General features: G+C 42.0%; 1 long non-coding RNA gene across 1 annotated transcript; it reads left to right on the forward strand.

The window, feature by feature from the left end:
* The first annotated feature begins 4 nt into the window (after nt 1-4).
* Nucleotides 5-7268, forward strand: LOC104989619. The gene is made up of 3 exons (XR_825393.1): nt 5-76; nt 1089-1177; nt 6704-7268. It is a non-coding gene; the product is annotated as an uncharacterized LOC104989619 (long non-coding RNA).
* Nucleotides 7269-12949: the final 5681 nt, after the last annotated feature.

Consider the following 12949-nt stretch of genomic DNA (forward strand, 5'->3'; position numbering starts at 1 on the left):
GTGGGGAGGGCCCGGAAGGAGGCGGCGCTGACCCTGAGGGGACGGGGCCGGGCGGAAGGCGTGACCTGCCCTTCGGGTACGAGTGCCCTGCCGCCTCAGGGGGGCCGGAGGACAAGCCACCTTCTCAGGGGGAATGAGCCCGGGGGCTGAGGTGACCTCCTCCTTGGGAACGAATGATCCCTGAGGAGAGGGGCGAGGGAATAATGGAGCGAGCGACCCCCTTCCAGGGGGATGAACTCTAAGGGGACGAATGACCCCAAGAGGAGGTCCAGGGAGGACCAATGAAGCTCAGGGGAGATAGAGCCCTCAGAGAGTGACCTCCCCCTTGGGAACAAGATACCCTGCCCCCTCACCCCCCACCTTAGACGGGCAATGCGACCCCCGTGGGATATCTAGAAGTGACTGCAGGCGGAGAGGAGGGAGGCTAAGGATGCGGCAGCTTTGGAGAAAGTGTAGTCCGACTGCAAGTTCAAACTCGTGCAGGCTCCAGTGGGGGCGGTGCAGCGGCCGCCTTCTGTATTGCTGGGTGCGGGGCGAGGGGGAGGGGAGTTAGTTGCTCAGTCATGCAGGACTCTATGCGACCCCATGGACGGTAGCCCGCCAGGCTCCTCTTTTTATGGAAATCTGGAGTGGGTAGTCATTCTCTTCTCTATCTCCCCCCGCCCCCGGGAACCCAGAGATCGAACCCCAGTCTTCTGCATTGCAGGTGGACCCTTTACCATCTAAGCCACCAGGGGGAAAAGCCTAAATATTTGGTACCCCAGGAGCTCTTGGCTGGTGGAGAAGGAAATGGCAACCCACTCCAATATTCTTCCCTGGAGAATCCCAGGGAAGGAGGAGCCTGGTGAGCTGCCGTCTATGGGGTCGCACAGAGTCGGACACGACTGAAGCGACTTAGCAGCAGCAGCAGTAGCTCTTGGCTGGAGCCAGAAACGCTGTAAAATACCCCTCCCCAAACTGAAGGCAGGCACATCCCTACTCCAATCCGGATGCTTCCTAGTTGCAGGACAGAGGAGGAAGCAGCCTGAGCCTGGTGAGGGATTTCTGTGACCATCCTTTGAACTGAGAAAGTTTTATCACAACTTTAGGGAGAATTGGAAAATAGAGGGAAAGTGGAAGGAACACCCACAGTTGCACCACTTGAACATAATTTTCCACCTGTGTTCATTCCCTTCAGGTATGTTTTCATAAGTATGTTTTATATTTAGTTTCATTGATTCGTTCAACAAGTGTTAATAAACACCTTGCATATACCAGGGACTGTCTAGTGAACAGAACAAACCCAAACATCCTACCCTTATGGAGTAAGTTTTCTAGCAGATAGTTGTATATAATTTGTAAGCATAGTGCTTTCCAGTTCCTAATTCACACTTCATTTTCCATGTTACCGCAGACTTGTCATTATAAATCTATGGATTGTTTCCTCAGTTAGGGATAATTTCCCTAACTGCTCTCATCTGATTGCTTCTAGTTTGTGGATCCTGTGCATAATCTTTGACACACCCTTTTAGTTCTTTTCCTTTAAGTGAGATTCCTAAGCCACATCGCCTTGTTTTTCCAAATATAAGAAGGTGAATAATAAAATTTGAGGAAGACAGTACGTGCCTCTGGAGATGGACTTGTCATGTTAGAGGGAGGAATAGAGCTGCCATCTCCCTCAGTCCAAAATGGCCCCAGGAAAAGGTGGTAATAATTTAAATGGGATTTTATTTCGTTCTTTGACAGATATTTACTGAGTGCCTATTGTATGTTGGACAGTGTTCTAGGCATAGGAGGGGAACAGACAGATGAAGTCTCTGCTGAAATGGAACTTTGTGCCGTTGGGGTGGAGGTGGGGCTTAAATTTTATGCAGAAAAGGAAAACTGAGCCACTCAGTTCTCATTGGAAAGAGACTTCAAAATACTTTTCCTTAAAAGTCAAACACATTTCCAGCTCTCAATACTTATCTCGTAGTAATGATGGTCCCTGCCTTACATATCTGAAATTTAAATGTTTGATTGTGTCCTGAAACAATACTCAGTTAAGAGAAATGTAGAAATAAAAAGCTTTTGTGAGTGCCTAGTTGATAGTGTACCCCTAGGGCCAACCAGAGAAGCTGATCCTGAAAAATAATTAGGAAAAGAAAATTATTTCATTTACTTGCCCTTAGTTCATCTCTTTTAAAAACAGCTTTCTTAAGGCATAATTGACATACAATAAACTGCACATATTTAAAGTATACAATTTTATAAGTTTGACATATGTACACACCCATGAAACCATCACCACAATTAAGATAGTGAATATCCAATATGTTAGCCAGAGTAATTTTAGTGTATAAAGTGAAAGTGACTGCAGATGACAGTTGGGACTTTTTGCATATGTCTTAATCACATTGAGTTCCATATTGTGTGCCTGAGTATAGTCAGTTATTGAGAAAACCTTGGAAATTTTTCTTGAAAAGATTTTAGTAAAGATAACTCAATAAGGAAAGAATAGTCTTTCCAACAAATGGTGCTGGAACAACTGGATATCTAAACACAAATGATGAATTTGTACCCCTACCTCTTACCATCTATGAGAATTAACTCAAAATGGATCAAAGACCTAAATATAAAAGTTAAAACTATGAGTCATATGCAAACATAGGTGTAAATTTTTGTGACCTTGGATTAGACTGGCTTTTTAGGACACCTGCAGTACAGCTGACAAAAAGAAAAAAGATAAATTAACTTCATCAAAATTTAAAACTTTTGTGCATCAAAGGACACTACTGAAAAAAGACAACTCGCATAATAGGGAAAACCATATATCTGATAAGGATCTAGAATCTTAAATAAGAGTTCTCTAACTCATAACTCATCTGTAAAATGACAAAAAATGGGCAAAAGGTTGGAATAGCCATTTCTACAAAGACGATACACAAATGGCAGTAAGGATATGAAAAGATGTTCAGTATCACTGGTCACTAGGGAAGTACAAATTAAAATTACAGTGAGGTGCCACTTCATCTGACTAGCATGGCTGTAATCAAACCAATTGACAGTCAAAAAGATGAAGCTGGAGAAAGTTGGGATATTCACATCCTGCTGGTGGGAAAGTAAAATGGTGCAGCTGCTTTAGAAAAACAGTTTGGCAATTTCTCAATACGTTGAACAATTACCATATGACCTAGCATTTCTACTTCTAGGTATATACCAAGAAAATGACAAAGATACGTTCATATAAAAACTCATGCATAAATGTTCATAGTAGCATTATTTGTAAGCTCCAAAAAGGGGAATTAACCTAAATGTCCATCAGCTGATGAATGGATAAATAAATATGGTCCATCTATATAATGAAATCTTCAGCCATGAAAAGAAATGAAACACTCATACATACTACCATGTGCATGAATCTTGAAAACTATGCTAAGTGAAAGAAGCCAAGGACAAAAGGCCGCAAATTGTACGGTTCTGTTTTTATGAAATGTCCAGAATAGGCAAATCCATAGAGACAGAAAGTTGATCTGTAGTTGCCTAGAACTAGGGAAACAAAATAATCAGGAGTGACTGCTGCTGAGTTTGAGGTTCCTATTTGGGATCATAAAAATGGTCTGAAAAATAGATAATGGGGATAGTTGCAGAACTCTTGTGAATCTATTAAAAGTCACTGAATTGCACATTTTTAAAAAGGTGGCTTTTACGGTATGTGTGTGTGTGTGCTCATTTCTGTCCAACTCTGCGACCCCACGGACTGTAGCCAGCCAGGCTCCTCTGTCCATGGGAGACGGGCAAGAATATTAAAGTGGGTTGCCATTTCCTACTCCAGGGGATCTCCCAGACCTAGGGATCGAACCTGTGTCTCCTGCATCAGCAGGTGGATTCTTTACTGCTGAGCCACGAGGAAAGCTGTTTATGGTATGTGAAGTATATCAAGTTAAAAACAGAAGGAAAGACACAGGGAGTAGACAATCAAAGACCTAAAAAAAAAAAGAAGTACCTACCACATAATGGGGCCAAACCTCATGTTCTTTCCTAATAGGGGAGCACCTCAGGCCCTCATATGGAGTTAATTCTTATTTTAGAATCTTAAGCTCCAGCAGTCTGGATTATCCGATTCCTTTGTTGCACATTAAGCCAGTTTATCACAACATTTGTCCTCTTAAAAACTGCCCTTCCTCACCAAGGTGGCCCCAGCAGCCATTTTTATACTACACGATCTGATCAACTGGACCACAGGGGAACTTAACTCAAAAGGGCCTTCCTCTCCTCTAGATTGGTTTCTCTCCTCTAGATTGGCACTGGGAGAGAGGTAGCTCTTGGTTCTCTGCAAGTGAGTTGATGTAACTTCAGGGTTTGTAGAGTTGGAAGCCGAAAAAGGGAGTTTACAGAATCAAAAGAAAGAAATGGGCAGGCAAAGGGAGCAGAGGTGAGGATACTAAGAAAATGGCCTTTTTGGTTTCTGCTGAGTTTCCACTTCCTGGTTCTGACTCCTTGGGTCACTTTTGCCCTCAAGGTACCCCCATAAGCTTGTAAGAACTTCGTTTTTTTCTTAAGCCAGTAAACTTTTAAAAGTTGTGGTTGGAAAGGCTTTGGCTATGGCACTAGGTTCCAAGAGATGAAAAATGTACTGTCACTGGTAATGTGGGTGTTAAATGTTTGTACGAATGCAGCATCTTAGAGGTAGGAGGCACTGCTTGAGGCTACCAGTGCTAAAAGCAGCAATAAATTAATTAATAGCCCATAAAAAGAAAGAAGTTCCTATAAAAAGCAGAGCCAGGAACTCCAAAAACCTCATCTGTCTGGGATCATTTAGTTGAGAGGCCAGCAGTAGCTGACCCTGTCTCATGTTAGGGCGTTTAATTGCATGTCGTTACAGTGGCCTTGAGCTGCAAACGGTCAGCCAGATGAAGCTGTATCTTTTGTTCAGGAGTATCTTCAATGAAAAAAAAAAAAAGTTTAAATTACCGTTCAGGCATTTATAGATGCAAGATTCACTTATCTGGCACTGTAGACATTGTAAAATATGTCATTGTATAACATAATGACAGATGCATGAGCTCCACATGTATAATTATATATCTCCAGAAACAGCACATTCCCTAAATAAAGAACAAGTTGGTAGCAAAAGTGAGGGATAAGTTACTTTTAATTTTACTGTTGCTTTTCCCATGGAGTCCTTAAGGCTGAAGCCTTTGTGGAACACAGCAGAGGAAAAAACCCTGACTCTTATCTAACAGGCCATGTGTTGATCATATCTGCTAGATCACTGGATCGCAACCCTGTCAGACTCAACATTCCTTTAAGAAGAAATATTTTCTAATACCCCATTAGGAGACTTGAAAGAAATTAATATGAAATATGATTGGCCTACACTCATATATATATGTGAATGTGCATTGTGCGTGTATATACATAAACATTTAGTTTACGTTTTCATAATGATTAATGTTGAGCTTTTCATGTGCTTATTGGCCATTTGTACATCTTTGGAGAAATGTCCGTTGAGATCCTTTGCCCGTTTTGTATTTGGGTTATGTGTCTATTTTAAGTTGTAAGTGTTCTTTATATATTGTAGTTTCAGTTCCTTATCAGGTGTATGATCAGCGGTGGGGAGGAGTTATAGCTTATCGAAATGGAAAAAGTGGAAAGTATATTCTTGCAGACGAGCTGGACCTGTTTTTGAAACTGTGTCTTGAAATCTCAGTACATTTGGTTTCTTGGAAGCGAAATGATATCAGAGACCACATCCTTTGAGTAGAGGACGGATAGGGGAAAAAGCTGTGAATACTCGAGGTGATGAAACAATTGTGAGGTCAGCCTGTAGGGAATTGTATCTGACGTTGCTGAAAACAAAGGTATTCAGGAGTGGATACAATGTGTGCCAGGCACTGGGATATGTATAAGATTATTTACTAGTTATGCATCCTTTAGAAGAGCTGTTTATATTGGGGGAGTTGGTTTCTTTATATGTAAAATGGGGGTCGAGGTTTCTGTGTCAAGTATATCGCTTTTATGACAGTGATAACCACAGCTAACATGCTGCTAAAAAGTTTATAGGTTTCCTTTCATTCAGTCTCACATGAACTGTGAGGTAGACACTGAGAAATAAAACCGGGACTTGATCTTGCAAGGGATTGAGTCAGGATTTGAGTCCCTGTCTGTTTTAGTTCAAGATTTTTGCTCTGAAAGATTTCGTTATGTAGTTTTAAAATGCTGTGAAATTTTGTCCGTTCTAAATAATTGTGTAATATTACATGGGACTCTTTTTGTGGTTCCATTGCTTGGTATGTAATGTTAGTTTAAGCAATAATGAGGATTAGGGGGGTCACCTTGAAATGGGAGAAGTTGTGCTTGTGGAGGTGATCATTATTGGAACCCCCATACATTTCATCCTGTTTCCTGACGTTAGCCTGTAATGTAATATCTTTTCAGATTTACTTAGAAACTATTAGATACCTAAATGTTTGGAAGGATTACCTAACAGATTTAAGATAATAGGACTTCAAGAAAATAGGACCTCAAGATACAATCCTATTAACGTCAAATCTGATAACTTTCCAAGATGGTGTCTTAATTACTGTGGGAGGCAGAACAATGACCGCCTTGAGATATCCAGGTTCTCCTCCTCACGACCTGTGAATATGTTACCTCATATGGCATAAGGGACTTTGCTAATGTAATTAAGTTAAAGATTTTGAGAGACTGTCTTGAATTATCCAGTTGATTTTAATCACAGGGTTCTTTAAAAAATGGAAGAGAGGAACTGAAGAATCAGAGTCAGAAAAGGCCAGTGACAACAGAAGCACAGGTGAGCGTGATGAGACTGCTAATTGGAGGCCGTGAACCAAGCAATGAAGCTTTTTTCAAAAAGGTGAGAAGTGGATTTCCCCCAGTGCCTCCCTGAAGGAACACAGCCCTGCCAACACCTTGGTTTTTGCCCATTAGACCCATTTTGGATTTCTGATCCCCAGAACTGTAAAATAACATCTGCATTTTCTTAAGCCACTGTAGTTTGTTACAGCATCAGTAGGAAGTTAATACAGTTACTAACTCTATAGAAACACTATAAGCACAAGATTCTTAATTCAGATTAAGCCACAGAGAATTTAATTTACTATCTTTTAGTCTTTAATCTTGGGACAGCTTGATTTATTGTCTTTGGGGAGGATTTTGGTGTTGTTTTTCTATATATACTCGAATACATGGCAAGGGACTGGAGCTTGACGGAGACGTACAAAGCTAACTCAACTAGGTAAATCATTATTCCTCCAGGTAAATCATTATTTCTCCCCACAACATATTTTTTATAAACACAGAAAATAAATCAGCCAAACAGGTTTGAAGTTTTAAAAAAAATTCAAGACTATTTGCATGAATTTAGATTTTTTTTCTTTAAAAAAAAGGTGGAAAATAAAGATCTTTAACTGAGTAAAAATGTTGCACCATTTAGTGTTCTTTATGACTTTTTTGTGGTAACTAGACGGGCCTCCTATTCAGTGGTAGAAAGAGGCTGATGATGAGATTGGTGACGCACAGAAACAAAGGCTGCAAAATACAGAGATTTAACTTGAAACATTTGTAGTACTTTGAATCCTGCTTTCGGTGTCTTGTTTAAACAAGGTATGGCTTCTGCAAGGGAGGTAAATCTTCAGATGATTGATAAACATCCTGGTTTGCCTGGGACTAAGAAGTTTCCTGGGATGTGCTTGCGTGCATGCTAAGTAGCTTCAGTCATGTCCGACTCTTTGTGACCCTATGGACTGTAACCAGCCAGGCTCCTAGGCAAGAATACTGGTATGGGTGGCCGTGCCCTCCTCCAGGGGATCTTCCCAACCCAGGGATCAAACCCACTTCTCATACGTCTCCTGCATTGGCAGGCAGGTTCTTTACCACTAGTGCCACCCAGGAAGCCCAGAGATGTAGGACTTTGCTAAAACTGGGAAAGTCCATGGCAAGCAGGATGAGTTGGCGAACGCCAGAATGACTAAGTCAGCTAGCTTCGGGAAGGCTCATGATAGTGTGGATTCTGACCCAGGGCCCCACAGGCTGTTGACGCCACCCACCCCACTCCACTCATCCACGTCAAGCTTCATTCTCTGGGGACTGGTACGGGTTAAACTGGAACTGCTGCTGCTGCTAAGTCACTTCAGTCGTGTCCGACCCCATAGACAGCAGGCCCCAGGCTCCCCCATCCCTGGGATTCTCCAGGCAAAAACACTGGAGTGGGTTGCCATTTCCTTCTCCAATGCAGGAAAGTGAAAAGTGAAAGTGAAGTCGCTCAGTTGTGTCCGACCCTCAGCGACCCCATGGACTACATACAGCCCATCAGGCTCCTCCGTCCATGGGATTTTCCAGGCAAGAGTACTGGAGTGGGGTGCCATTGTCTTCTCTGAAACTGGAACTAGATCTGTTTAAAAAAATAAAAAGACTTTTGCAAGAAGCAGGGAGCCTTTGTAAGAAATGTAGCCTCTAACTCATACTTCTCCTGATCTTGTATCAGATAACCTTATGCTTTCTTGGAAGCCTGAGTGAAAATGAAACACAACAACAAAAACCATCAAAGGTGTACCTTTTATATGATTTGTCGCAAATGAAAACCCATCAGCTTTCTTCTCTGGTAAAGACAAAAGAGTTTTCTGGAACATATAGACTGTCTCTCCCCATCCTCCATCCCTGCCCCACCCCTGCAATTTTTGGATTATTAGCCAAATAAACAGCCTGTAGCAAATCTAAATCCAGCATAGTGGGAATTCAGGTTTCTTTGGCCCTTCACAGCAGTTTCTATTTTGCAAACCACTTTCAAGTGAGTAATACTCAGAATCCCTTTTTACAGTTGAGTGAAAGCTCAGCCTCATGGTGTGTGTGTGTGCGCGTTCAGTCTTTGCGACCCTATGGATTTTAGCCCACCAGGCTCCTCTGTCCATGGGATTTCCCAGGCAGGAATACTGGGATGGGTTGCTATTTTCTTCTCCAGGGGATCTTCCCGACCCAGGGATTGAACCCGCATCTCCTGCGTTGCAGATAAATTCTTTACCTCTGAGCCACCGAAGAAGCCCAAACCTCATAAATGTTTTATAAGACATCCTGGAGTTTCTTGCTTTTTCTAGTTATTAGGCCTCTGTCAGTAAGAGATTTCTCTTCCTAATTGGTGGCTGGGAGAGGATAAAAGCACAGAGGAAAGCAAGGATTCATTAGACTCTAAAACCATCCACCTGATAATAATGACTGAATTTCTGTTGTCTGGATGTAGACAAGAATAACCTCTAAGTTCACATAAGCAAATAACAAAGATCCTCTTGGGATTTTCTCAATTCTTTTCTAACCTTAAGTGTAGGCCCTGAAAACTTAGTGAACACTGTGCACCTGAGTAGTTTTAGAACTCTCAGTGTTAGGTGTGTGTGACGAGAGCTGTGCTGTAGGGTGTGCTGACGTGAACTGTAGAAGTTTTAGCACAAACAACAGGAAGTGTTTGTGGAGGGTAGCATCCTATCTCTTTGGTTGCTTCCCTTTTTCTATTTCCTTGTCAGTAGGAAATTCCATGGAAAATGGGGTGACAAACTGCAGTCACTTTCTTTGGGTCAGTGAGGGCAAAAAATGCCTCTTTTTTACCCTGAGAATTATCCAGCTTGCTCAGCTCCTCTGGCTCCCTGGTCTCGCCTCTTTACTAGGGGTGAAACACCATCAGCCTCAGCCTTCTGTTTTGCCCAAATCTGTCATTTGGCTTGGGTTTTAGTCTCAGCCTTTGGAAGGCCAGTTGGTCAAATGACTACTTCAGCACTGTGTGTGGCCTCTCTGAACTTGCACGTGAATGTGGGGTCCCATGCTGTGTGTGCTGTGCTGTGCTTAGCCCCTCAGTTGTGTTTTGACTCTTTGTGACCCCATGGACTATAGCCCGCCAGCCTCCTCTGTCCATGGGGATTCTTCAGGCAAGAATACTGGAGTGGATTGCCATGCCCCCCTCCAGGGCATCTTCCCAACCTCTTCCCAACCCAGGGATGAATCCAGGTCTCCCACATTGCAGGTGGATTCTTTACCAGCTGAGCCACCAAGGAAGCCCTTGAGTAACCATCATCTCTAATCAGAGCATCAAAATGTGATATGAATGAGGCCTGGGATATGTTGTTAATATGTGAACGTTTAGTTTCAAATGTAGATGAGCATTCTAGTTATAAGTGAAGTGGAATATCTCCTTACATGTTGAAGTTCTATCTATAGTTTATACGTTTAATAGAATAAATTGATGGATAGACTATTAGGAGTTTTGTTGGCTAGATAATAATTTGGATAATAATAAAGGCCTCAAGATGTTAGGAATTTAAAATGTGAGTGAAGGAATAATCTTTCACTTGCTCTGGAAAATATTCAGAAAGTATCTTCAAACAGTGCACAAAGCTTCATTTGTGGGATTGCTCCAACATCCACCCGATTTTCAAGTTATGGAAGTTGAAGAGGACATATTTATCATGGTCATGTGCTGGCAACATGACAGGCTCTGTCCTGTTCTGACAGAACAGCCAAAAATATCTTACTTAGCTCCACCCGCCAACTGTCGTAAGCAAATATCTAAGCAATATCCAGGTGTTCAGTGGAGCAATCATAGGAGCAATCTTGAGGAGTGAATGCTTGTATAGTATTGAAACCAAACTGTAAAACTTGATTAGCAAGGTATAAGAATAAAATGGAAATAGTAAATAAACATCAGGACAATTTTCAGATTTATTTTTGTCTCATGGACAGAGGAGCTGTCCATGGAGTCACAAAAAAGTCAGACACAACTGAGCAATTAAACAACAACAGTAACAGTAACAGTATTCTCTTCTATGGATACATCACATTTTGTGGGTGGATTCCCTGGTGGCTCAGATGGTAGAGTGCCTGCAATTGCGGGAGACCTGGGTTCGATCCCTGGGTTGGGAAGATCTGCTGGAGAAAGAAATGGCAACCCACTCCAGTATTCTTGCCTGGGAAATTCCATGGACAGAGGAACCTGTCCTCTGTAGACCGGCAGGCTACAGTCCATGGGGTCACAAAGAGTTGGACACGACTGAGCAACTTCACTTTCATATCCACATTTGGGTTGCTTCCACCTTTTGGCTGTCATGAATAGTGCTGCTGTGAGCATTCGTCTATTAGTGTTGCTTTGAATTGGGTTTTCAGTTCTTTGGGGTATATACCTAAGAGTGGAGTTGCTGAGTCATACGGTAAATCTATGTTTGGCTTTTTGAGGGACCACCAAACTGTTTTACTTCTTTGGTCTTCATATTCAGGATTGCTGCACACTTGTGGCCTGCTGAGGCAGAAATTCGTAGTTCCTCTGAGTTGCTCTTGAAATTACTAAGGTACAGAACAGTGTGCCAGTGGTGTGATCGGATCCCAGACACCTTTAGCGGGATTCCTTCTCAGTTGTCTTTGTTCTGGGCAAATCTGCGGAAGACCAAAACATCTGTGTTGAGAACTTATCTGACCTCATTGTGCTGGCTTATTGGGGACATTCATCTGTGCGTTCATCAAATAGTTGCTGGTTATCTGTGAACCAAAGAGACAAAAATCTCTGCCTCAAGGAGCTTACATTTCAATTCCAGGGGACAGATAATAGACGATAACAATACTAAGTAGGAGCAGTCAGGGAAAGCCACGTGGCTTTATTACCCCATGATCGTTTATAACTCTTTTAATATTTTTTTAAAATCCGTTGTGACTGTGGTTATATTCTACTTTTTATTCTATAATGTGTTTGCTTCCCCCCTCCCTTTTCTTAGACACACCTCCAATAAGACTTCTATCTTATTAATCTTTTCATGGAAGCATTTAGTTTTCGTAGCGTCTCAGCTGTTCTGTATTTTGTTGATTTCTGCTCTCCTAGTTATTTTCTTTTTGTTTCTTTCCGTTGGTTCTGCTGCTGCTTTCCCCGTATTTGAGTTGAATGCTTAGCTCGTGTCTTTTTCAACCTTTCTGGTTTTCTGATAAGTGTATGTGAAGCTATAAATTTGCCTTTAATGTAGTACTTTCACTGTCTGTGCCCCACCAATGTTGACATGTGGTGTTTTCACTATCATCCAATTTAAAATATTTCCAAGAGTCATTGAGCCATATTTTATTTGGTTTCCAAATATTCTAAACAATTATCTTTCAAAAATTAATTTCAAATTTCACTGAAATGCCATTGGAGAACCTGATCTATATCATATTTTTCATTGGGAATATGTTGAAGGAGATACATACATGTTTATTTTTGTAACTGTTCCATGTGTCCCCTAAAAGAATTTGGATTCTTGGTGGGTGTTGAATTCTCTATCTATTAGCTTCAGGGAGACCCTCTGTAAAGAAGTACTTTTGAACTGAGATCTGAATGTCCGGAAAGAGTCAACTTGCTGGAAATCAGTGGGGAAAGGATCTCAGGCCAAGGGGACAGCAAATGCAAAGGCCCTGAGGTAGGAATGAGCTTGATGTGTTCCAGGAATGTAAAGAAGGCCTGGAGCAAAGTGGGCAAGGAGGAGAGTGAGGTGAGGTCAGACCCTGAGATGTAGTCAGGGGCCTGATCAAGCAGGGCCTCAGAGGCCATGGTATGGATGTTTGATTTTAAGTAACAGAGTAAATTCATTGACCACACTTACCATATGATGTGCTATGTACTTTGTGTAAGCCTGATGTCAAGTACAAGTTCAGTTCAGTTCAATTGTTCAGTCTTGTCTGACTCTTTGCGACCCCATGAACCGCAGCATGCCAGGCTTCCCTGTCCATCACCAACTCCCAGAGTTTACCCAAACTCATGTCTATTGAGTCAGTGATGCATCCAGCCATCTCATCCTCTGTCGTCCCCTTCTCCTCATGCCTTCAATCTTTCCCAACATCAGGGTCTTTTCAAATGAGTTAGCTCTTCGCATCAGCTGACCAAAATATTGGAGTTTCAGCTTCAACATCAGTCCTTCCAATGAACACCCAGGATTGATCTCCTTTAGGATGGACTGGTTGGATCTCCTTG

The sequence above is a fragment of the Bison bison genome, unplaced genomic scaffold (genome assembly GCF_000754665.1).
Source record: "Bison bison bison isolate TAMUID 2011002044 unplaced genomic scaffold, Bison_UMD1.0 scf7180017864160, whole genome shotgun sequence".
Lineage (NCBI taxonomy): Eukaryota > Metazoa > Chordata > Mammalia > Artiodactyla > Bovidae > Bison > Bison bison.